The sequence below is a fragment of the Coffea arabica genome, chromosome 1c (assembly GCF_036785885.1).
Source record: "Coffea arabica cultivar ET-39 chromosome 1c, Coffea Arabica ET-39 HiFi, whole genome shotgun sequence".
NCBI lineage: Eukaryota > Viridiplantae > Streptophyta > Magnoliopsida > Gentianales > Rubiaceae > Coffea > Coffea arabica.
The window spans coordinates 37,086,848-37,112,327 of NC_092310.1; positions in this window are offsets into that span (position 1 = coordinate 37,086,848).

The window sequence follows — 25,480 nt, forward strand, 5'->3', positions numbered from 1 at the left end:
CGGGTACTAGCCTGTCGGGCAAAACAATGAGTCATAATACATTCCTAAGTACAAGTGGCATTCTCGGTCCTCGTCCAGTTATTGTTTCCCTTTTCTTCTCTTGATTCTTGGCCTCGCTTAGTTCCACGGCCACGACCACGTCCACGACTGCATATTCCTTACATATATATATATATTTAGATTTTTTTTTCTCTCTTTTCTTTTTCCCCTTTCCCCAAGGTAATTCAACGCATAAATATAGTAAAGTGACAAAAGTAATCAAATTCTAGCACACCAATTACACCAATGACATATGCACATATAACACACCATGTATCAAGAGAACGGTTAATCAAATACACCAATACATGCCAAATTAGACAGATAATCCTATGCACAATACTCAAACCACTGTTATGTCATAGCGGTATCAAAGCAAATCAAGAGTAAAGGCGATATAGTCCCAGACCCAATTAAAATAACCCCGTCCGATCCCTCACGTCACTTACCATGCAAACTAGATATCCAATAACCTCATGGACTCATTCCAACCAAACAAAGCCTATTCATGTTCCCAAAATGCAAATCTCACATACTTAACACCGTTTCAACTCTGGAGTACTCAGGCACAAGAATCCGAAATAAGACAATTCACCTCTCGAGCTGGCCAGTCCCAAGAGTAAATCATCTATATTACAGATTCCTACCCGACATACATATCTATCTTCCTCAAATCCCATGATAAAGATCTTTACACTTATGACATGTCTGGTTCGTAACTTACGCTCAAACGAGCACTTAGACATATTCATGAAATCAGGACCATACACCACTTGGCCCAAGCTCACTCCGCGCAGAGACCACGCGAAGCAGGCTCCGATACCAACTGTGACAGCCCCACCTTCCTCTAAGGCGAACCAAAGGGGTTAGCGGACTGCCTGCCCAGCTCTCGCCAGGACTAACGGTGCAGATTAGAGCTATCTAATGCTTTCCGGAACTTACCAACGAGCGTAAGCAAGTCAAAATGGCAAAATAACCCAAAATAAGAAAAATGAAATCCGGAGTCAGCCATGATAGTAACCGACCCGTCAGAACCCAACCGAAAGAGCACGCAAACATTCACATCTGAACTTTAGCGATTACAATCCAAAATTACAATCCAAAATGACATACAAAAGTTTTAAAAGTTAATACATGTACACGGTTTGCCAAATCAAAAGAGAAAACGCCCCAAAAGTACACTTAGGGTTTTAATACATGAGCTATACAAAAGATATGTTCAACTAGCTCAATTTGGCAGCCATTTGTCAAATTCAGACCAAAAGGGTTTATTTTCCTGTAAGGAAAACAAAAGGGAACAGAAAGGGGTGAGCTTTCGCTCAATGAGGTACCAAACAGATAGCAATAAAATCATGGCATTTCACGTTTAGCAAATCAAGTACACATGCCAGATGTAAAGCAAAGGAACCAATGATTCAAATCAGAAGGATACGGGTGGTTCTCAGGAGCCAAATTTCCAGCGCAGTACTTGATCCAAACCAGTTGACTCTCCGTCAACGTATATAGAACCAACGCGTCCGTAGACCCCTCTTTACACCGAATTCCGTCCACCAAACACCCCTTTACCGGGCCCGCTCACCTCAACAGAAACAGAAATGGTAATACTCGAGTATACCCGGAATCAAGGGTCTCAATACCTAAAGATCCCAAAACAGACTACCGTGGTTCGTTATCTAATCGTCCAGGCCCTTGCCGGCCCGACTCGAATAACTTAGCCACAGGATTTGAGCTCATAGGTCACAGAAAGGTCGTTGGACTCAAGCTTCCAAACGACGTCAGAACAGATACAGATCCAGATACAGATAACAGACACAAATACAGATACAGATAGCAGATTCAGATACGCGTTCAAAATTGGCATATGAACAGACCAGAGAACGAGTGTGATAAAGTACACCCTCGCCTTCATTTTATGAAAACAGTATTTTGCTTCAATAATCATAAATCAAGTATTCAGATATTCAGATATTTCACATAACGGGTAGCAGGTAGTGGAACACTCACCGGCTCAACTTCAAAAGTTTTCACTTCAGATTGGCCTTAATCGCCAAGAAACCCTAAAATAATCAAAATAAACCAATTGAAGGTTTCACTTCCAGAATCGAGTAAACAGAATGCACATGTGAGGCTCGACTACTAGTCGTATGCCTCGCCAAATAATTACTAATGCAAGGGTGCAAAACACGATTTTTGGGAACAAAAAGGTAACATAAAGACCTAGGTTCAACAACCCAAAAGCCCTTCATTTCTACCAAAAGGCAAATCCAACTTAAAGGAACCAAAAGGCCTAGAAAATCGGGCAGCACTTCCCCTAAAATTCTTACTTTTCCAGCCATTAAGGCTTCATTATTTCCTCGAATCAGTCCCAACATCTCACACAAAATTCACCTCATTTCCCAAAAGCCGTTCACTAGGCTCAAAGTAGTACAAGTACAAAAGTTAGCTAGGAAATGATCGGAATAAGAGTAAGCCTTAAAACATGTAAACAAGTACAATGAGACTCGATAACGAATCATAAATCAATGCCAAATATGACCCCAATAGGGTTCCATAAACATATACAAACATTAGAGAAAACCAGAAAATTCGGAAATGCAATTAGCTTTGGCCTTGAAAAAACAATTTTTGACCTCTTTTTGCGGTAATGGCACCAAATGCCCTAGAATTATCGGATGAAGGTGTAAGACCCACCATTTCGAAGCTAAAAGACAGGGCTACAACATCACAGAAGGTCACTCAACCCAGTTTTGAGTACAAATAGGTCAAAAATGCAAGATACCACATCAAAACGTAAAACAGATTCACCAAAACGTATTCTAGCGGAAACATCATAACTCAGGCTCTACAAGTTCAAATCCAGAAATTTTAAAACCCACTGAAAGCTAATAAACAGGGCTAAATTTCATCAGAAGGCCTCAACAACTCATTCGGAAGCAATCCAGACCAAAACAACCAATTACAGAAGCAAATCCCAATTTCGGGTAAAACCAGAATAGCAATAGTAATTTCGACTTATCTCATTCTACACTACTCCGATTGACCTGAAATTTTGTAGCCACCTATAAAATATCATTCCCTACAACTTTTATGTTTTGAGCTAAGGCCAATTCGGCCTCTATCTATGACCTAAAATTTCGGACAGAATGAAGAACCAAGGAACCCTAATTTTCCAGATTTCTTCCAAAATAGAAATTGATTGCAATTGTCCACTTTTTCCACCTCCTATAGTCATTAGTGTGAGGACTCGTAAAAACTATTAATTTTAAGCCTAAATTTATGGCTTAATAAATTATTTCATTGGATTTTTGCCATGAGAAATATTTTCTAGTCTTATTAGACCTAAATACATGGTAATATAACTTCGTTATATTTTTAAAATGATTCGTTTCAAAAATTAATTTCCTGGAGCGCGTTTAGTAAAAATAGTGAATAGTGCTTGGAGATTTTATCCGCGTAGGAGCACAATAAGCTTGGAATATTTGAGACTTGTACTATGGTTCTAAAATAGGTAATCTTATGAATAAAAACTCAAGTGATAGTTAATAGTGCAATCGTTATAAGAATTTCTCGGAAGTTTCGCGTTATAGCGGTAAAATTGACGGTACGCGTTTTCACACGCGCGACCTTATTTGAGGGACTTTAGACCCTTATTTTGGGACAATTAAGAGTGAATAATACTTACATGAATATAAATGCATTGGAGGTTTAGTGCACTAGTGAACCAAACGCGCGAGAAAATCGAGCCAAAAACGTGCCAAACGAGCCCTAATGAGAGTTGACTAATGGGTGATTTGTGGCCACAAGTTAGTATCTTCCCTTGGAAGCTTAAGAGAAATCTGATCACCCTCTCTCTTCCCCTCAAGACAGCCGGCCAACACCCTCCTCTCTCTAACTCCTTTGCTTCAAAATTTCTCCTCACAAATTTCACTCAAACCAACCCCAAATCATCTCCAAATTCAACCAAACTTGCACCACACCTAGCTTGATACTTGAGGAGCATTTTGAGCTGCAAAAAAGGGCTGGAAATCACGGTTTTTCTGGGGTAATAGAGGGCCGAAAATTCTGCTTGAACACCAAACCAAAGTAAGTGATGATCCACTCTTGGAAACTTGAAGTTTGGAAGCTATCTTACCTTGTTAAGTTCATGCATGCAATTGGTTAGCTTGTGTATGGTGTAAAAATGTGATAGTGGGCTCTTTGAATTCCCACACTTGGGTTGTTGTTACTGATTTGATGATTGATGGTGGTTATATTGTTGGTTTAGTGGTTAAAATGATGCATTAGTGGTGGGTAATTAATAGAAACTTCATTGGGTGTAAGAAGCAAAAATTTCCAATTTTGCCCCTGCCATGTTCGGCCATTTTAAGGCCAATTTTTAATGGTCTAACGGCTTGAATTGGATGTTTATAGGATGTATTAGATGTGTGAAAAATTTCATTGGAAAATATTGAGGTTTGATTGAGCAAATGAATTTTTTTTGAGAAACTAGCAAATCTGGAAAACTGTTCGCGTATGACTCTGACCAGTGGTAGTATTTCGGCTATAACTCTGTCCTCGGATGTCGAAATCATGTACCGTTGGTGGCGTTTGAAACTAGACATTCCTGGCTTTAATTTGGTATATAATGCACATTCTGATTCTTTGTGAGAAAGCCGAACCAAATGTTTTAAGTTCGCTGTCCTGTTGCTCTGTTCATCTGGAATGAAGTGTTCAGGCAGCAACTTGATGCCCGATTTTGAACCAGATGGGTACCGAATTTGGGAACGATTTCTTCTGTGATATTTGAGCCCTATGAATGTATTTTCCAACGGCATAAGCCATGATTGATTCCGAGTTAAATTGACTGAATTGTGACCAAAACAAGAGGACTGCCCTGTTTTGGAAAAAACCCTAATATTTGGATTGGTTTGGAACAAGATCTTGGAGTGAACTTGTTAATTGATGTTCTTGATACTAAACACTTACCAAAGGCATTATGGATGTTTCTTATGCCTTTATTTCACAAATGAACCATGATTGGATAGTTTGCTTGATTAAACGTTTTGAAATGGGTAATGAAAGTTTAAAGGCAGATTGCCTTATAATTTTTCCTGAACTTTGGTTGACTAGTTAACTATCTTTCCGAAGGTATTTTTCCCTGAAATTTTATAGAGCGGTACCTCTCATATGGGAGTAAAATACTGCCAATTTTGGTACCAATCCAAGTTCGTTTCGATACCCGATTAAATTCCTAGTGTTGGAGGTTCAAATCTGGAAATTCTTCTCCAGTCTTGAATTTCCCCAACTTCGGGCTACCGTATCTCGGTACTCGAAACTCCGATTCTTGATCCGCTTGTTTTGTTATACACCTCACTTGCAACACTACTTGAGTGACAAATTTCAGAGGCTGGTTTGCAACGTGTGAATCGTGCCGAATTTTCAAAGTTGGCCGAAATCCAACTTAATTCTGCCTTGTAAACCAATCCTGCATCTTCAAGCTCATTTTTGAACACTTTCCACTTCGATTCATGGAAACGTGTCTTCTAGGAACTTATAGTACTTTCTAAGAGGTTTCCAACGGTATAAAGTTTTCCAAATTCTCGACTTATACCGAGCGAGTTACGATTTTTCAAAGATTCATAATAAAACTGAAAATTTTCCAATTTCAAAGAAATAGAGTTTTTCAAGAACTCTTTATTCTTTTGATATTCTTAAACGTTTTGCTCACGATTTTCATGATAAAAACTCAAATAATATTGTACATAATAAAAGGCAAGTTGAACCTCGATTTACGTGTAATTGAGGTTCCTTTTTGCGAAATAATCCTTAGATTGTACTAGTGTACAATCTTCTTGATAAGTGGGTTAATTGTGTGATTATCCACTATTAATTGTCAGGCGCTCAAGGAGACCTTCAAGAGGATCTCACAGTGGACACTTGAACTCCTAGAAAATAATTCTTATTGAATTGCTCGGTGAGTGTCAAGTGTGTGAATCTTTGATACATGTTTATTTGTGGTAATTGTTGGAATTTTAAGAAAATAAGGGCGGGTGCGTACTTTATCGCACTTGTTCTAATTTCAAATGAATGATTGAAATATATTGAATGATTGTAATGTATTGAATGAATGACTGAAATGCAATGGTATGTTATGAATACATACGTCGATGGAGTGAAACTCCTCGACTTTCAAATGAATGGGGGACGCCCAAACTCATAGGCCAACCTTAGACTCGAGCCGGTAATGGGCTTGGTCGGGGACTTGGGCGAGCCATGAGATATATATAAGCTCGACCTAATGAGAGGTCTTGCTTGGCATACTCGTGGAGTATTGCCTTATAAATGACTTGTGGGCCCTTGGGGTGTACGGTGGACGGAGGGAAGTAAGTGGTGATCTACGGAAATGGAAATACCGACCCGGTTGACAGGAGGGTCAACGCGGGAAGGTATACGCATGACATCGGCAGAGCAAGTGGAACTTAGCTCCTGAGAGCTACTATATCCTTGAATTGTTTCTGATTACTTTTCCTGCTTGAATGGTCGATTATTGAAATAACATGGTTTATTTATTAAATTTGGGATTGTTATTTGACAAAGTGCTTGCATGTGTGTTCTTGGCCTCACGAGCGTTTAGCTCACCCTATAGTTTTGTTTTCCTTAACAGGACCGAATCTTGGAGAAATATGGAGAAACCATTCGTTGTACTTTTGTTAAGACTCCTGTTATATATTTTGACTAGGCCCTGGTTTGGGTTGTACTTTTGGAAATTGTAAACTTGAAAATTGTGGGCCCTGACGTGTATGTTGAATTTAAGTCGTGTTATGATTACCCGATGTACTGGTTACACGTTAAGTGACTTGTTAAGTTTGAACGCTTCTGCATTATTGTATTCATGTTGCTCTCTTTAAAGTGTTAGTCCGGTTTCAAATTGAATGGATTTGCTTGAGTCCTGCCGAGAGTTGGGCAGGCGTCCGCGGATACCCTTTGGTTCGCCTTAGGGAGATGTGGGGCGCCACAATTAGAAACCATATCCAATCATCATAGATAACCACACCATCATACTTATATTAAAACAGAAAAATCCCCAAAAATTACCAAAGTTCATCAATTCAACCAAGAATCACAATATAATCCATAAAGTGGCACCTTATACCACCACTAAGTATCAATTAAGCATCATTAGAGGGAGGAGAGTGGTACTTCATGACTTACCTTTAAAACAAGAGAGAGAGAGCTATGGGTCACCTTAACCTTCCAAATAACTTCACCAATCACCTCAAAATCACTAAGTGGAGAGGTTTTATGGAGTGATTTGAAATTGTATCGATTTAATTTGAAGATTGGAGCAAGATTATGAGGTAGGAAGTTGGAGGATTTTGTTCTTCTCTTGAGCAAGAGGTTCGGCCACAAGCTTGTAAGAAATGGAAGATATTTGGTCAATTTTTGGTTTTATTTAGTAATTGGTAAAAGGTTGAATAGTAAGTCAAAACAAGATTTAATCATATGGTGACACATGTCACCTTTATTAATTACTTGCCTAACTTTTGTCTCTCTTACACCAACCACTTGGTAACCTCTAAATATCTCATAACACCCGATAAAATAATTCCAGTATTCAAAACTTAATCTAGTTGGCCGAATTTTTTCGAACTTTTCGCACTAGTGGGTCCCACGTCCGGTATACGCTCTTAATTTCTCAAAATCCATTTGATACTAGAAAAATCATCTAAAAACTATATCTGCTCATAAAATTTATCTAGAAAATTTTCCGGATACAGAAAGTGTAGAAAACAAGCCATGAAAAATGCGAAAACCGAGAAAATGCAAATTACGGGTTCTCACAAAGAATCTCATCAATCTTACAAATATCTCCTACTTGTTAGAGTTAGCATCATGTCTAACTATCCACATGTATTTCATGCCTTTTTTATATTCTTTCTTACATAGCAATCATTTTTCATGTGACCTTTTTGACAACAGAAATTACACATAATCAAGAAGTTATTTACATGAACAGATTTAATAAATTTTACTAGTCTTCTCTTATAAATAGCAAATTCGTTGGAATTAGAATTCAACCTATTCTTTTGAAAATAGACTTGTTTCTTGTGTTTAACCAATTCATTTAGACCATCCATTCTTCTTTTCAAATGACCTTGTTCTTTTTTGAATAATTCACAAAGTTTTGTTTTTCTTTCAAACTCAAAGTGTAAAGCAGTCTCACTCTATAGTTTTGTTTTCCTTAACAGGACCGAATCTTGGAGAAATATGGAGAAACCATTCGTTGTACTTTTGTTAAGACTCCTGTTATATATTTTGACTAGGCCCTGGTTTGGGTTGTACTTTTGGAAATTGTAAACTTGAAAATTGTGGGCCCTGACGTGTATGTTGAATTTAAGTCGTGTTATGATTACCCGATGTACTGGTTACACGTTAAGTGACTTGTTAAGTTTGAACGCTTTCGCATTATTGTATTCATGTTGCTTTCTTTAAAGTGTTAGTCCGGTTTCAAATTGAATGGATTTGCTTGAGTCCTGGTGAGAGCTGGGCAGGCGTCCGCGGATACCCTTTGGTTCGCCTTAGGGAGATGTGGGGCGCCACAGTTGGTATCAGAGCACTAGGTTAGAGGTCTATATGGGAGACATATTAGATACTCTACCTTTAAGACTCGATATGGGATGACTTAATCCTACCCTAAGTGATACTTGAGGCGAGCTAGCATCTAAGTTAGTCCTACCTCAAGTGACGATTGGGATGAACCAACGATTAAGTTAGGCATGCATTGCAGGATATTGGAACTGAGTAGTGATTTAAGTTTCTAACCTGAAAAATATTATTATTATTATTTTGTAGGGATGGATGACGGAAATGGAGCCCCGGCAGCTAATGGGAATGGCCATGCAAATGGTCATTACGAGCCTCTTAGGACTATCTTCTACCGAGCTCTAGCGGGAGGAGCTCGAGCACGCTACTCACCTTATGATAGATACCCTCGATGTTCGTGTAGGTTGACTTTCGCCTACCCGAACCATATAGTGCTTGCTCTGGACGACGAGCGTCGTCCGTTGGTGGATGCCAACTGTGATTTACAGGCCGAGGTAGACGAGCTTAGGCAGATGGTTGGCGCTCAGGGTGAGCGGGTTGCCGAGCTTGAGGAGGTGCTGGAGGGTGAGGTAGCCACATCTGCAGTGGTTAATGAGGAGATTCGGGATACTAGGGCTCGACTTACTAGGTTAGGACGGGATGTCCGTACTCGGGCTTTCGAGATCCTGGTTGATGCTACTAGTTTGGTTGAGGACGCTACTGAGGTGATTCCTGATGATGAGGAGGAGGATCCGGAGGAGGATCCCGAGAAGGAGGTTCCTCCTGATAGCCCCGCTGTGGACTAGGATCTTAGTCTTTGACCCCTTTTGACTTTTGACTGGTACAGTTAGGACTAGTTAGGGTGACGCGAGTGCTGAGGCCATTGTATTTTGCATGCTTGTGTGGCCTACTTTTGGGCACTTGTTCTTACTTTAGTCTCCTGTGACTAAAAGTATACTTTTGAGCACCTGTGTGCTATATTTTTTGAATTGTCCCTAACTTGCTAATTGTACGAACTTGACATGCTTATGAATGTAAATTATTGTTAATTTCAATGCTTTCTTGGTTGGTTCTAATTTCGATATATTTCTTCTTTTCTGCTTAAGTTAATCTACTTCTTGCACTAGTCACATTTAGGCTAATGGAAGGACTAAGAAGTGGTCGAGGCCGTGGGCGAGCGTCTAGACAGGCCCAACCTCAGGGGGATGACCAGGGATCGGCAACTGGACCGACCCAGGGACAGGAAAACGTTGAGGGTAACCAAGTGGCTACTGCCATCAATAAGATGACTGATATCCTAGAACGTCTAGTGGAGAGACAGGGTCCTGGACCATTTAACCAACCTGGGGGCCAGGATAGAGGGGAGGATAGAGCCCTGGAAAGATTCTTAAAATTTAACCCGCCTAAGTTTATGGGTGAACCTGACCCCGAAGTAGCGGAGAATTGGTTAGAAAGGATGACCAATATATTCGCCGCACTAGACTACACTGAGGATAGGCGAGTGAACTTTGCTGCTTTCCAATTTGAGGGAGTGGCCCGTGCTTGGTGGGATTTGATAAAAGGAAAATGGGAAAGGGCTCGAACCCCTTGGACTTAGGAGAATTTCACAAGGGAGTTTAATGAAAAGTTTCTTCCGCCCTTAATCCAAGAGAAAAGGGAGGACGAATTTATTAAGTTGAAACAAGGAACCCTTACTGTAGCAGAGTATGAAGGGAAGTTCACTAAACTTTCCAAATACGCTCCTGAGTTAGTAGCCAATGAACGGAGGAGGATTAGAAGGTTTGTACAGGGGCTTAATGTGGAGCTTCAGGAGGGCCTGCTGCAGCCCAAATCTCTACCTTTACTGAGGCTTTAGAGAAAGCGCAAAGGGTTGAGAATGCAAGATCTCAAGTGAGGGATTTTCACAACAGAAAAAGGAATTTTCCTAGTCGCACTTCTGGGCAGACCAGTAAGTTTGTACACCCTTCTAAAAAGGGAAGAGGGGAAGGAGGAATGAGAACTGCTGGAGCTTCTAGGGGAGCTCTATCTAGGGGAGGTCGTAGCGGGACGACTCAAGTTAGGGGGGCACCATCTGTTGGATTGACTGTGACCCCTCAAGTTACATGTGGGTATTGTGATAAATCCAACCACTCTGAGAACGACTGCTGGAGAAAGCTGGGAAAATGCTTACTGTGTGGGAGCACTGAGCATCAAATCGCAAATTGTCCGAAATCGTCGAAGACAGGGGGAAACCTGCAGATGCCTGAAAAATCAACCTCTAAGCAGACCAGTGCCGGAGGGAGTCGATCGAAAGTACCGGCTAGGGTCTATGCATTAGACTATCCACAAGTTCCAGAGGCGACCGAGGTGGTTGAAGGTACAATTCCAATCTTTCAACGCCTAGCTAGGGTTTTAATAGATCCGGGTGCAACACACTCTTTTGTAAACCCTGATTTCATGAGTGGAATAGACTTGAAGCCAATTAAGTTACCATATGACTTGGAGGTTAAAACACCCACTGGGGACAAAAGTCTAATTGCTAATCTGGTGTATAAGAATAGTGAAATCTGCGTGAAGGAAAGAAAATTGCTGGCCGATTTGATAGCCCTAGCGATTAAAGGATATGATGTGATCCTAGGGATGGATTGGTTAGCCCGTTATAATGCCCAACTGAATTGTAGGACGAAAATTGTAGAATTGTGTATTCCAGGGGAGGCAACCTTGAAATTGGATGTGAGGGGTAAGTTAGCCTCGTCTGCACTTATTTCGAGAATTCGGGCTAGAAAATTGTTAAATAAGGGAGCTCAAGGATATTTGGCTTTTCTTATTAATACCCCTAGCGATAAGGTGAATCTGGAGGACACGCCGGTAGTGCAAGAATTTTCCGATGTTTTTCCTGAAAAATTGGAGTCTCTACCCCCGGAACGGGAAAATAGCTTTTAAAATTGATGTGACTCCGGGAACAGCACCTATCTCAAGGACACCATATAGGATGGCTCCAGCTGAATTGAAGGAGTTGAAGTTACAATTACAGGATTTGTTGGAACGACGTTTTATACGAGAGAGTGATTCCCCGTGGGGAGCCCCAATTTTGTTTGTAAAGAAGAAAGATGGGAGTTTGAGGTTATGTATAGATCATCGAGGCTTAAATGATGTTACAATTAAGAATAAATATCCACTACCCCACATTGATGAACTGTTTGACCAATTGCAAGGGGCGGTAGTGTTTTCAAATTTGGATCTAAGGCAATGTTACTATCAATTGAGGATTTTGGAGAAGGACATACCTAAGACTGCTTTTAACTCGAGGTATGGGCACTTCGAGTTTGCAGTAATGCCTTTTGGGTTAACCAATGCACCTGCCGCTTTCATGGATTTAATGCATAGGGTTTTTAAGCCTTACTTGGACCAATTTGTGGTGATCTTCATTGATGATATTTTGGTGTATTCTAAGAATGTGAAAGATCATGAGAAACATTTGAGAATTGTTTTACAAATCTTGAGGGAACATCAGTTATATGCTAAGTTTAGCAAGTGTGAATTCTGGCTAAAAGAAGTGACTTTCCTAGGGCATATAATTTTTAAGGATGGGATTAAAGTGGATCCAGCTAAGGTGGAAGCTGTTTCGAAATGGAAACGACCGGAAAACCCAACGGAAGTTCGGAGTTTTATAGGATTGGCAGGGTATTACCGGAGATTCATCCAGGATTTTTCGAAAATTGCTGGACCTATGACAGAGTTGACCAAGAAAAATGGAAAATTTATTTGGAGTCCTAAGTGTGAAGGAAGTTTTCAGGAGTTGAAAAGACGATTGACTAGAGCGCCTGTTTTAGCTCTACCAAATGGACAGGATAGTTTTGTGGTTTACACCGATGCTTCTAAGGAAGGTTTGGGATGTGTTTTGATGCAAAATGATAAAGTGATAGCTTATGCCTCTAGAAAATTGAAACCGCATGAAGGAAATTATCCGACCCATGATTTGGAGTTAGCGGCTGTGGTCTTTGCTTTGAAGAAATGGAGACACTATTTGTACGGAGTGACATTTGAGGTTTTTACAGATCACAAAAGCCTTAAGTACTTATTTTCTCAGAAGGAGCTGAATTTGAGGCAACGTAGATGGATGGAATTTCTGGAAGATTATGATTGTACGATTAAGTACCACCCTGGAAAGGCCAATGTAGTGGCCGATGCTTTGAGCCGTCAGGTACAAATGGCTGGATTGATGGTTAAGGAATTTCAGTTGTTGGAGGAAGTTAGCTATTGGAATCCTCGATTAGAACCAAGGAAAGTAATTTTGGGGAACATTGTGATAACCTCCACTTTATTGGAACGCATTAAGGAATCTCAGGAAAAGGACCCTGAAGTGCAAAAGTTGGTGGAGAAAGTCAAGATGGGAGACCAGACGGATTTCAATTTGGGATCGGATGGAATATTGAGATTTCGAAATCGAGTGGTTGTGCCAAAGGATGAAGGGCTTAGAAAAGAAATTCTAGAAGAGGCACACCGATCAAAGTTTACAGTACATCCAGGAGGGAATAAAATGTACCAAGACTTGAAAAGTCTATATTGGTGGAAAAATATGAAGAAGGAAATTGCCCAATTTGTTCAGACATGCTTGATTTGTCAACAGGTTAAAGCCGAACATCAAAAACCCTCAGGACTTTTGCAACCTCTAGAAATACCTGAGTGGAAATGGGAAAATATTACCATGGATTTTGTATCAGGCTTACCAAGGACACAGAGAGGCCATGATGCCATTTGGGTGATAGTGGATAGATTAACTAAATCGGCTCATTTTCTACCGATTAACATGAAATACCCGTTAGAAAAGCTGGCCAGGTTGTACTTGGATGAGATCATTAGACTACATGGTATACCTGTGAGTATTGTGTCAAATAGGGATCCAAGATTTGTTTCGAGGTTTTGGCAAAAGATGCAAGAAATGTTGGGGACTAAGTTAAACTTTAGTACCACCTATCATCCCCAGATGGATGGACAATCTGAAAGAACAATTCAGACTCTAGAGGACATGTTAAGGACTTGTGTACTGGATTTTGGAGAGAATTGGAGTAAGTTTTTGACTTTAGTGGAATTTGCCTACAATAATAGTTTTCACTCTTCTATTCAAATGGCTCCATACGAAGCACTTTATGGTCGGAAGTGTAGATCTCCAATTTGTTGGGATGAAGTGGGTGAACGGAAAATTTTAGACCCGACAACCGTATCTTGGATTGAGGAGGCTAATGAAAAAGTAAAATTGGTACGGCAAAGGATTCAAACAGCTTAGAGTAGACAAAAAAGTTATGCCGACAATCGGAGAAAGGATTTGGAGTTCGCTGTTGGAGATATGGTATTTCTCAAGATTACGCCTTTAAAAACAAGCTTGATGTCCGGAAAAGGGAAGAAACTACAACCAAGGTTTGTAGGGCCTTATAAGATTATTCAACGAGTTGGGAATGTAGCTTATAAGCTGGAATTACCACCGAGCTTATCTCGTATTCATAACGTGTTTCATGTGTCCATGCTTAAGAAATATCATCCAGACCCCTCTCATGTTTTACAATCGGAGAATATCGAGATCGATGAAACCCTGACCTATGAGGAGAGACCGGTAAAACTTCTGGATCGAAAAGTGAAGGAATTGAGGAACAAGCAGATACCACTAGTGAAAGTTTTATGGAAGAACCATGGAGTAGAGGAGGCAACATGGGAAGTTGAAGAGACAATCAGAGAGAAGTATCCCGGCTTGTTCGTCAACCAAGGTAAATTTCGAGGACGAAATTTTCTTAAGGGGGAGAGGATGTGAGGACTCGTAAAAACTATTAATTTTAAGCCTAAATTTATGGCTTAATAAATTATTTCATTGGATTTTTGCCATGAGAAATATTTTCTAGTCTTATTAGACCTAAATACATGGTAATATAACCTCGTTATATTTTTAAAATGATTCGTTTCAAAAATTAATTTCCTGGAGTGCGTTTAGTAAAAATAGTGAATAGTGCTTGGAGATTTTATCCGCGTAGGAGCACAATAAGCTTGGAATATTTGAGACTTATACTATGGTTCTAAAATAGGTAATCTTATGAATAAAAACTCAAGTGATAGTTAATAGTGCAATCATTATAAGAATTTCTCGGAAGTTTCGCGTTATAGCGGTAAAATTGACGGTACGCGTTTTCACACGCGCGACCTTATTTGAGGGACTTTAGACCCTTATTTTGGGACAATTAAGAGTGAATAATACTTACATGAATATAAATGCATTGGAGGTTTAGTGCACTAGTGAACCAAACGCGCGAGAAAATCGAGCCAAAAACGTGCCAAACGAGCCCTAATGAGAGTTGACTAATGGGTGATTTGTGGCCACAAGTTAGTATCTTCCCTTGGAAGCTTAAGAGAAATCTGATCACCCTCTCTCTTCCCCTCAAGACAGCCGGCCAACACCCTCCTCTCTCTAACTCCTTTGCTTCAAAATTTCTCCTCACAAATTTCACTCAAACCAACCCCAAATCATCTCCAAATTCAACCAAACTTGCACCACACCTAGCTTGATACTTGAGGAGCATTTTGAGCTGCAAACAAGGGCTGGAAATCACGGTTTTTCTGGGGTAATAGAGGGCCGAAAATTCTGCTTGAACACCAAACCAAAGTAAGTGATGATCCACTCTTGGAAACTTGAAGTTTGGAAGCTATCTTACCTTGTTAAGTTCATGCATGCAATTGGTTAGCTTGTGTATGGTGTAAAAATGTGATAGTGGGCTCTTTGAATTCCCACACTTGGGTTGTTGTTACTGATTTGATGATTGATGGTGGTTATATTGTTGGTTTAGTGGTTAAAATGATGCATTAGTGGTGGGTAATTAATAGAAACTTCATTGGGTGTAAGAAGCAAAAATTTCCAATTTTGCCCCTGCCATGTTCGGCCATTTTAAGGCCAATTTTTAATGGTCTAACGGCTTGAATTGGATGTTTATAGGATGTATTAGATGTGTGAAAAATTTCATTGGAAAATATTGAGGTTTGATTGAGCAAATGAATTTTTTTTGAGAAACTAGCAAATCTGGAAAACTAAATGTTTGAAATTAGACATTCCTGGCTTTAATTTGGTATATAATGCACGTTCTGATTCTTTGTGAGCAAGCCGAACCAAATGTTTTAAGTTCGCTGTCCTGTTGCTCTGTTCATCTGGAATGAAATGTTCAGGCAGCAACTTGATGCCCGATTTTGAACCAGATGGGTGCCGAATTTGAAAACGATTTCTTCTGTGATATTTTAACCCTATGTGTGACGCCCCGAAAAAAATGGAATGTCGAGGACGACATGCTTTTAAGAAGGGGAGATTGTGACGCCCCGAAAAAAATGAGTTTGAGAACCCGGAAATTTTCTAATTTTCTTGGGTTTTTTTTTAATCGCCCGCCTTTTCTACATTTTCTTGATTAGAAAAATTTCCCAGATAAAGTTTATGAGCAAAGATAGTTTTAAAATGATTTTTCTAGTATCGGTTAGTTTTTGAGAAATTAAAAGCGTATTTTGGACGTGGGACCCGCAAGTGCGGTAAATGCATTATATTTTTGACAACTTGTAGGAATTTTGAATTGAGTGATATTATTTTATAAGGTGTTAAGATATTTGTCTTGGAGAGACAAGAAGATAATCTCAAGCTTAAAGGGTGACAAGTGTCACCTTGTTATTGAAGGTTGGACTTTGACATTTGACCATCTTACTACCTTTACCAAATAAGTACCAAATTGATCCAAAATTACCTTCATTCTTCATCATCTTGGCTGAGCTTCACAAGGAGAAAAGAAAGGAAAGCTTTCATCTTACTTCTTCATTTCTTGCTCCAATCAAACAATTTAACCGTTTAAACTTCCAATTACTCCATAAAACCTCTTAGTTTGGTGGAGTTGAGCTTGGTTGTGAAGTTGTTTGGAAAGTTATGGTGCCTAGTTGCTCTCTCTCTTGTTTTACTAAGGTGAGTAGTGGATGAACACCTCTCCTCCCTCTAATGATGTTAAATTCATGCTTGGTGATAGTAGGAGATGCAAGTTTATGGATTAAAACTTGATTTTGGTTGAATTGGTGAAGTTTTATAATTATTGGGGATTTTTCTGTTTTCATATGGATATGATTATGGGGTCATGTATGATGATTGTAAATGATGTTTAATGACTCTAGGAGGTGGAAAAAGTGATTAATTGCAACCAATTTCTGTTTTGGACCAAAAATTGAAAAGTGAGGGTTTTGTGATGAACATTCTGTCCGAATTTTTAGGTCCTAGATAGAGGCCGAATTGGCCTTTTCTTAAAACATGAAAGTTGTAGGGAATGATATTTTAGAGGTGCCTACAAAATTTCAGGTCAATCGGAGTTGCGTAGAGTGAGAAAAGCCGAAATTACTATTGCTGTTCTGGTTTACCCGAAATTGGGATTTGCGACTGTAATTGGTTGTTTTGGCTGGAATTGCTTCCGAATTGGATGCTGAGGCCTTCTGATGAAATTTATCCCTGTTTCTTAGCTTTCAGCTGGTTTTGGAATTTCTGGATTTGGACTTGGAGAGCCTGAGTTATGATGTTTCCACTAGAATGCGTTCTGGGAAGCTGTTTTTGTGATTCTGGTGTAGTTTCTTGTGTTTTTGACCTGGTTACACTCGAAACTAGGTTGAGTGACCTTCTGTAATATTGTACCCCTATCTCTTAGCTTCGAAACGGTGTATCTTGTACCTTCATCCGACAATCTCAGTGCCTTTGGTGCCATTACCGCAAAATGACGTCAAAACTGTTTTTCTAGTTTTGAACTTAACTTTCATTTCCGGACTTTTTCCTAGCTTGACTTGTCTTTGTACTACTTGTAGCTTGCTGAATGACTATTGGATGAACTTGTTGTTGTGTGTGTACCTTTGGGACTGGCTGAGGAAATAATGAAGCCATGATGGCTGGAAAAGTTAGCAAATGTAGGGGAACTGCTGTCCGAACTTTTAAAGGACTTGTTTGCATTGAGTTTGTGATCTAAGACTTGGATTTGAGCAAGGCAATGATACATGACGGATGGTTTCTGAGCCGTGGAGGTGAGTGACCCTAAACTGTTTCCAAAGTTACTTTTGAAATGTTCCTTGCATTGTTTCTTTGGTTTGCATATCATGTGTGCGCGCATACGAGTTCTTGACATGGTTTGGCTTTAATGAGTTCTTGAGAAGTCTTGTTGTGAGGACCTAGTCCGTTCGTACGTTGAGATTAGGGTTATTCATTATTTTGTACGGTTAAATTAAGGTTTTAGGGCTAAGGAGAAACCCTAATCTCGGCCAAGATTGAAAACCCTAACTTTGCTTACGATAAAACCCTAGTTTATGCGGTATTCTAGTGTGTGTTTTGGCACAAGAAGAAATAGGATTCGTTATAGTTTACAGAGGTTTAACAAGTTTGAAAATGGTTGGCAAACTCTGGATTAGCAAACCTCTAGTGTTACAATGTTAGAAAGCTTAAGTGGAGTTTTATTTATCGCCCGTCTTTTCCACATTTTTTTTATTAGAAAAATTCTCCAGGATAATTTTCATGAGTAAATATGGGTTTTAGATGATTTTTCTAGTATTGGTTAGATTTTGAGAAATTAAGAACGTATATCGGACGTGGGACCCACTAGTGCGAAAAGTTCGGAAAAATTCGGCCAATTAGGTTAAATTCCGGATACTGTGTAAAATTTATCGGGTGTTAAGAGATAAGTAGAGTGTGTGAAATGATTGATGTGAGAGAGAAAAGAAAGGATAGAAATGCATTTAATGGAGTGACAAGTGTCACATTTCCATTGGTTGAAACCTAAGACAACTATTCACCTTTTTGACCTTTCTTACCCATGAAATAAATATCTCAAAAATTGACCAAAATTCACCATTTCTTCTCCGTCTTGTGGCCGACCAACATCAAGCAAAAGGAAAGGAAAAGCTCTCCAAATTTCATGCTCCAATCTTGCACAAATCAACAAACTAACCGATTAAACTTGAAACCTCTCCATAAAATCCCTTAAGTGAGTGATAGTGAGTTGTGTGGTGAAGTTGGTTGGAAGCTTAAGGTGCTAAGTGGTCTCTCTTCTTTGGTTCTAAGGTAAGTGACTATGGAACCCCTCTCTTCTATCTAAAGATGCTTAATAAATGACTTGTGGTTGTTATAAGTGTGATTTTGTGGACTATTTCTTGATTTTGGTTAAGATTGATGAAGTTTTCTATTTATTTGGGATTTTTGCTGGTTGCATATGATTACTATGATGTGGCTATGTATGATGATTGGAAATGATTGGGAATGAAGCTAGTTGGTGTGAATGGTAGTTAATTGCAGCAAATTTCTGGTTTGGAAGATAAATTAGCAAGTTAGGGTTTGAAAATCCCTAATTCTGTCCGGTTTTGGATCATAGGGTTAGAGGCCGAATTTGACTTTGCTCAAAACATGAAAATTGTAGGTATTGATGTGTTTGAGGTTCCTGTAAAATTTCAGGTCATTTGGATTAATGTAGAATGAGTTATGACGAAATTACTGTAGCTGTTCTGCTTTGGACAGAATGCGAAAACTGTACTGGTAATTGGCCATTTTGACTGGAATTGGTTTGGATTTAGTTGTTGGTGTCTTCTGATGAAATGTAGCTGGATGTCTTAGCTATCATATGCCTTTGGAATTTTGGCATTTGGACTTGTATAGACCGCGTTATAGTAATTACAGTTTTGTGCGATTTGCAAACCTGTTTTGGTAATTCTGGTATAGTATTTGGCATTTTTGACCTAGTTAAGCTAGGAACTGGACTGAGTGGCCTTCTTCAACATTGTAGCCTCTTAGGTCCTGAATCTACTTGTAAAATATCAGGTCAAACAGATTAGTGTATCCTGAGTTATGGACAAAACCATCAGGCCTGTTTTAGACGTTCGTTTGTGTACGTTTTGAATTTCAGTTTCTGACCGTGGGTTTGTCCGTATTGATCCCATTCGATCTGGGTGTCGACTTCTTCATAATAAATTTAGATCTTGGTCTCAGCTTCGAAACGGTATAAAGTGCGTCGAAATCCGAGTTCCGTAGCTCCTGTTATGATCAAAACAATATCGATCGTCAGAACTGCCTTGTATTTGGACAGTTCTGGCGGGTATTTTGGCACTCGATTTTCGTTCTATTCTGAGTGGATTCAGATATTGGCTAAAACATCAAAGTTTTAGCCTTATGTCTCAGCTTTCTAATGCCTTTGGAATTTCCTGATTTGGACTTGTGAGCTAGAAGTTATGGTCTAGTAAACAGACCTTGTCTGTCATTCAAAGTGCAAACCTCTGGTACCGTTTTCCATGATTTCAACTTGTTTTGATTCGGATCCAGTTTAAGGTGTCTTCATGAGAATTGTAGGCCTTCCTCATAGCTTCGAAACGGTGTCTCGTTCACCTTGATCCAATATTCCTAGCCTAATTTTTGACCAAAACGGTTTGAGATGGCGGATTTGGCCGTCCCGTTTGCCGTTCCGCGCGTGCGCGTGTGCCCCTTTTTGCCGTTTCCGCACTTGCGCGTGCCAATTTTGACGTTTTGCTTGTTTTGGATCTATTAGTAGCCGTTTGTGATATAATGTGATAAAATCTTCCATTTCAGACAGCGGTGAGCTAGGCGGAGCCGGTGAGGCCCACTAATAGCGAACGCGCGAAGCGATTTTGCTTTAGTACTACTTTCGGTATTTTGGGTAAGTATTCAGGCCGCTTTTGTGTGTTCGTTGCTTATGTGTTTCGATTTGTATGAAGAGGGTACCTAGGCGAGGGTGTACTTTATCGCACTCGACCTAGACCCTAATTTGCGCACATATCTGTACATGGCATATGTATATGAACCTTTTGGAACCAAAACCCTCGAGCTTGTGGCTCGGGGCGACTTTCGAATAAAGTTTGTGAAGTTTGCAAAGTTTGTGATTTTGAATAATTTTGTGAAGTTTGTGAGTTTGGGGCGAACTCTTGACCTGGTTGGACTATTCGAGCCGGTTAGGGCTTGGTCGAAGGCAGTCCAACTTAGTCTGAGGTCACCAAGTTTGTAGGTTCATGTTATGAACCAATTTTGTGAATCCGGTTCACCGAGAAGGTGACCAAGTTTGTGACCCGAGCTTGTGACTCAAGCTCAAGTTTGTGATTTCGTTCGCCCGGGCAAGTTTGTGAGGTGACTGGCCAGTGAGGGTGATAAGGTGTCGGTGGGTGTACAAGTGAAGTTCTACGGACTATTATTTGTGGTCGACGGAGTGTCGGCAGGAGATCATGCATGGCACATGAATTGGCTTTGGAGCCACCCGTATCCTTATTATATGATGTTGTTCTTTTCTGCTTTTGCTTTACTCTTATTGTGTAATTGTTGCTACATGAATTTACGCTTTTGCCCCTGTTTACTTACTAAGCATATAGCTTACCCCATTCCTTTTGTTTTCCTTAGCAGGGGCCGACGCGGGGACTTTTGGCTCGTATACTAGTATAGTAAGATTGGCTTGTAATAGTTGAACAGTTAGGATGTTTGTTTTTGTTTTGGTGGTTTGACTCGATACTTTTGGAGAATGTAATTATAACTCTTTTGGGGTTGTATATAGTACTCTTTTGAATTTTCTGGCTTTGATTGTTTTAAGTTTTGAGTCCTGGCGCGAGCTAGGCAGGCGGCCCGCCGATACCCTTGGGTTCGCCCTTGGGAGAAGTGGGGTCGTTACAGTTGGTATCAGAGCTTAGGCTTCAGATTTCTGTAGTGTATCCTAGGCTTGAAGTTTAGGATGCCGGACTGTGGGATACTTGGCTGTTAAGGTAAATATTGAATGCTAAGATTTTGATATTGACTTTTGTAATTTTTCCATAAGGCAAAGTGGGGATTGAGTTGATTGCACTTGGAGATGGCCAGTCCCAGTGTGAATCGATTTGGTTCTTACTTAATATTGAAGTTAGCTATTTGGACCTATTCTTTAGGTTTGCACCCTAGGGCCGCCGGGGCGGTGCTAGTGGATTAGGTAGGTTCCGTAGGGGAGGCGCGTAGGGCCGTTGATGGGATTTCCTTTTGACTATCTGATATGTTTATTTTGTTATATCTGCCATGTTTATTTTGTTATAACCAGCATGCCTGGTTTCTTTTGTTACCCAGTGATTGACTACATTTTTGGAGCCGTAGTGCTCACGTAAATAATGGATTTTGCACCGACCGGATGTCGGATAACTTGTATATTTTTAGTGTGACTTTGTAAAAATATGTATATTTGAGTATAATCTTTTGAGCTTATTTGTTTGAACCCGGCTTTTGAACTTATTTGAGTACTTGTGTGGTTGTAGACCGGCTACTACTCGTGTGGTTGAACTTTTGAGGCATTGCCTGTTGTGTACTTGACTGCTTTTGAGGGTTATTTGATCTGATTAGTGCAAGTTGGAATTTCGAGGACGAAATTCTTTTAAGTGGGGGAGATTGTGAGGACCTAGTCCGTTCGTACGTTGAGATTAGGGTTATTCATTATTTTGTACGGTTAAATTAAGGTTTTAGGGCTAAGGAGAAACCCTAATCTCGGCCAAGATTGAAAACCCTAACTTTGCTTACGATAAAACCCTAGTTTATGCGGTATTCTAGTGTGTGTTTTGGCACAAGAAGAAATAGGATTCGTTATAGTTTACAGAGGTTTAACAAGTTTGAAAATGGTTGGCAAACTCTGGATTAGCAAACCTCTAGTGTTACAATGTTAGAAAGCTTAAGTGGAGTTTTATTTATCGCCCGTCTTTTCCACATTTTTTTTTATTAGAAAAATTCTCCAGGATAATTTTCATGAGTAAATATGGGTTTTAGATGATTTTTCTAGTATTGGTTAGATTTTGAGAAATTAACGTATATCGGACGTGGGACCCACTAGTGCGAAAAGTTCGGAAAAATTCGGCCAATTAGGTTAAATTCCGGATACTGTGTAAAATTTATCGGGTGTTAAGAGATAAGTAGAGTGTGTGAAATGATTGATGTGAGAGAGAAAAGAAAGGATAGAAATGCATTTAATGGAGTGACAAGTGTCACATTTCCATTGGTTGAAACCTAAGACAACTATTCACCTTTTTGACCTTTCTTACCCATGAAATAAATATCTCAAAAATTGACCAAAATTCACCATTTCTTCTCCTTCTTGTGGCCGACCAACATCAAGCAAAAGGAAAGGAAAAGCTCTCCAAATTTCATGCTCCAGTCTTGCACAAATCAACAAACTAACCGATTAAACTTGAAACCTCTCCATAAAATCCCTTAAGTGAGTGATAGTGAGTTGTGTGGTGAAGTTGGTTGGAAGCTTAAGGTGCTAAGTGGTCTCTCTTCTTTGGTTCTAAGGTAAGTGACTATGGAACCCCTCTCTTCTATCTAAAGATGCTTAATAAATGACTTGTGGTTGTTATAAGTGTGATTTTGTGGACTATTTCTTGATTTTGGTTAAGATTGATGAAGTTTTCTATTTATTTGGGATTTTTACTGGTTGCATATGATTACTATGATGTGGCTATGTATGATGATTGGAAATGATTGGGAATGAAGCTAGTTGGTGTGAATGGTAGTTAATTGCAGCAAATTTCTGGTTTGGAAGATAAATTAGCAAGTTAGGGTTTGAAAATCCCTAATTCTGTCCGGTTTTGGATCATAGGATTAGAGGCCGAATTTGACTTTGCTCAAAACATGAAAATTTTAGGTATTGATGTGTTTGAGGTGCCTGTAAAATTTCAGGTCATTTGGATTAATGTAGAATGAGTTATGACGAAATTACTGTAGCTGTTCTGCTTTGGACAGAATGCGAAAACTGTACTGGTAATTGGCCATTTTGACTGGAATTGGTTTGGATTTAGTTGTTGGTGTCTTCTGATGAAATGTAGCTGGATGTCTTAGCTATCATATACCTTTGGAATTTCGGCATTTGGACTTGTATAGACCGCGTTATAGTAATTACAGTTTTGTGCGATTTGCAAACCTGTTTTGGTAATTCTGGTATAGTATTTGGCATTTTTGACCTAGTTAAGCTAGGAACTGGACTGAGTGGCCTTCTTCAACATTGTAGCCTCTTAGGTCCTGAATCTACTTGTAAAATTTCAGGTCAAACGGATTAGTGTATCCTGAGTTATGGACAAAACCATCAGGCCTGTTTTAGACGTTCGTTTGTGTACGTTTTGAATTTCAGTTTCTGACCGTGGGTTTTTCCGTATTGATCCCATTCGATCTGGGTGTCGACTTCTTCATAATAAATTTAGATCTTGGTCTCAGCTTCGAAACGGTGTAAAGTGCGTCGAAATCCGAGTTCCGTAGCTCCTGTTATGATCAAAACAATATCGATCGTCAGAACTGCCTTGTATTTGGACAGTTCTGGCGGGTATTTTGGCACTCGATTTTCGTTCTATTCTGAGTGGATTCAGATATTGGCTAAAACATCAAAGTTTTAGCCTTATGTCTCAGCTTTCTAATGCCTTTGGAATTTCCTGATTTGGACTTGTGAGCTAGAAGTTATGGTCTAGTAAACAGACCTTGTCTGTCATTCAAAGTGCAAACCTCTGGTACCGTTTTCCATGATTTCAACTTGTTTTGATTCGGATCCAGTTTAAGGTGTCTTCATGAGAATTGTAGGCCTTCCTCATAGCTTCGAAACGGTGTCTCGTTCACCTTGATCCAATATTCCTAGCCTAATTTTTGACCAAAACGGTTTGAGATGGCGGATTTGGCCGTCCCGTTTGCCGTTCCGCGCGTGCGCGTGTGCCCCTTTTTGCCGTTTCCGCACTTGCGCGTGCCAATTTTGACGTTTTGCTTGTTTTGGATCTATTAGTAGCCGTTTGTGATATAATGTGATAAAATCTTCCATTTCAGACAGCGGTGAGCTAGGCGGAGCCGGTGGGGCCCACTACTAGCGAACGCGCGAAGCGATTTTGCTTTAGTACTACTTTCGGTATTTTGGGTAAGTATTCAGGCCGCTTTTGTGTGTTCGTTGCTTATGTGTTTCGATTTGTATGAAGAGGGTACCTAGGCGAGGGTGTACTTTATCGCACTCGACCTAGACCCTAATTTGCGCACATATCTGTACATGGCATATGTATATGAACCTTTTGGAACCAAAACCCTCGAGCTTGTGGCTCGGGGCGACTTTCGAATAAAGTTTGTGAAGTTTGCAAAGTTTGTGATTTTGAATAATTTTGTGAAGTTTGTGAGTTTGGGGCGAACTCTTGACCTGGTTGGACTATTCGAGCCGGTTAGGGCTTGGTCGAAGGCAGTCCAACTTAGTCTGAGGTCACCAAGTTTGTAGGTTCATGTTATGAACCAATTTTGTGAATCCGGTTCACCGAGAAGGTGACCAAGTTTGTGACCCGAGCTTGTGACTCAAGCTCAAGTTTGTGATTTCGTTCGCCCGGGCAAGTTTGTGAGGTGACTGGCCAGTGAGGGTGATAAGGTGTCGGTGGGTGTACAAGTGAAGTTCTACGGACTATTATTTGTGGTCGACGGAGTGTCGGCAGGAGATCATGCATGGCACATGAATTGGCTTTGGAGCCACCCGTATCCTTATTATATGATGTTGTTCTTTTCTGCTTTTGCTTTACTCTTATTGTGTAATTGTTGCTACATGAATTTACGCTTTCGCCCCTGTTTACTTACTAAGCATATAGCTTACCCCATTCCTTTTGTTTTCCTTAGCAGGGGCCGACGCGGGGACTTTTGGCTCGTATACTAGTATAGTAAGATTGGCTTGTAATAGTTGAACAGTTAGGATGTTTGTTTTTGTTTTGGTGGTTTGACTCGATACTTTTGGAGAATGTAATTATAACTCTTTTGGGGTTGTATATAGTACTCTTTTGAATTTTCTGGCTTTGATTGTTTTAAGTTTTGAGTCCTGGCGCGAGCTAGGCAGGCGGCCCGCCGATACCCTTGGGTTCGCCCTTG